This window comes from Mandrillus leucophaeus, unplaced genomic scaffold, assembly GCF_000951045.1.
Source record: "Mandrillus leucophaeus isolate KB7577 unplaced genomic scaffold, Mleu.le_1.0 Scaffold1069, whole genome shotgun sequence".
Taxonomy (NCBI): Eukaryota; Metazoa; Chordata; class Mammalia; order Primates; family Cercopithecidae; genus Mandrillus; species Mandrillus leucophaeus.
In genome coordinates this window covers 397,054-398,810 of record NW_012098865.1, presented here as the reverse complement: position 1 = coordinate 398,810, position 1,757 = coordinate 397,054, and positions in this window count along the sequence as shown.

Below are 1,757 nucleotides of genomic sequence, written 5' to 3'. Positions count from 1 at the left end.
TGACTGCTATTGCAGAAACAGATGAACAACTAACCCCTATTACCAAAGCTCTATATAAAAGCATCCCTCCTTCCTTAAGACACCACACTCCTTTGGGGCATTCTTGTGTCTCAGAATTCTAAAGAAAAGCTTATGTTTAACTGTCTTCTGGTTATTTTTTTCCCATAGTGTGAATAAAACTGGTTATTTCAATTTGGAAATTTTTAAAGTTTTTTTTTCTCATTGGACATTTATCTTTGCATTTTTTTCTGGAATCAGTATTTGTTGCTAAGATATTCAAAAAAAATGAAAAGAAATATTGGAAATTACCCAAAAATTTAGCCTAAGAAATAACTATCTAAGTGATTGACTTTTATAAAAATTATATGATTTATTTTCATGGATTAAAATCGTTGAATAAATGTCAACTCTCCTATTCAGTTTTTTTTTTTTTTTTTTTTCCAGTTTTAAAGAGCAGGGAGTTTAATAGGCAAGAAAGAAAGAGGAAGAAAGAAAGAAGAAGCTCCCCTGTACAAAGACAGAGGGAGGGAGGCTCCAAAGCTGAGAGACAGAACCCCTTCTATTCAGTTTTAATATGGGAGAAAGGCTATTGAGGTTAATCTCTTTAGAGATCAACAAACTTGGGTTACAAACCAAACTCCTCCATGATCTATTTGTGATCTTGGACATGATTTTTAATTGTTTGAGACAGAATTTTGATGCCAATGAAACTTGTATCCAGAAAGAAAGATGACTTATTTAAATCCATAAACATAGACAATATGATAATTCAGTTTCTTAATTCCTGCTATTTACTTCCCTACATTGTGGTCTCCTACACCTGGTATCCAGTCTGCCAATGATCCAAAGATAGACAGTTAAATAATTATTTACATATAAATGCCTTTATATATTACACGTTATAATCTAAATAATCTGAAGGCTACTGCCTTTGTCAGAGGGTATTAACACATAATTTTCACTTCTTTAACAAATATTTATTGAGAGGATCTGTTCTAGGTACTAAGAAAGCACCAGTGGATAAGAGAGGATAAAGTCCTTGCTCTTGTGAACACCACAATCTATGGGGATGATGGCAAAAGGAATGTGTCCAATAGTATGAAGGGGAGGAAGGATAAATGAATGTGTCCAACAGTATTAAATGCTAAATAAATGAATACACAAAACAGGGTCAAGGGACAGAGGGAGATGAAGGTGTTATTACAGACATGGTAGTCAAAGAAGGCCTCTTGGAGAAGGTACCACTTGAGCAAGCCCCCAGTGAAGTGAGGGAGGGGACTTGTGACTATCAAGAGGAACCATGCTCCAGGCAGAGGTAAGAGCAGTACGACAGCCCGTGACGAAGGCTGCTGGGTGTATTTGAGGAAAGTAAGCTGAGCCCAGTGTGTAGGGGAAGAGAGGGAGGAAATGGGGTCAGAGAGGTTGCAAGGGGATGTATCAAGTAGGACCTTATAGATCAGGGTAAGACATTTAGATGCAATTAATCTAATAATGCAATTAAGCCTGGAAAAATAAAATGCTATTAAAAAATTAAGAGTCAAATGTGTGGTTTTCTAGAGTGGGGTAGTGTGATGGTGGCTACCATCTACAATGTATTATTGAATTAATCTTAATAATGATATTTTTATTATCTTATTTAAATAAGCCCTTATTTTAATAGATGTTGCATATATTCATGTCCTAAGAATGATGTGGACTGCAGAAATAAAAAGAGTCATTAAAATTCAGTTAGTTTTGGTTATCTGAAGACAAACAAA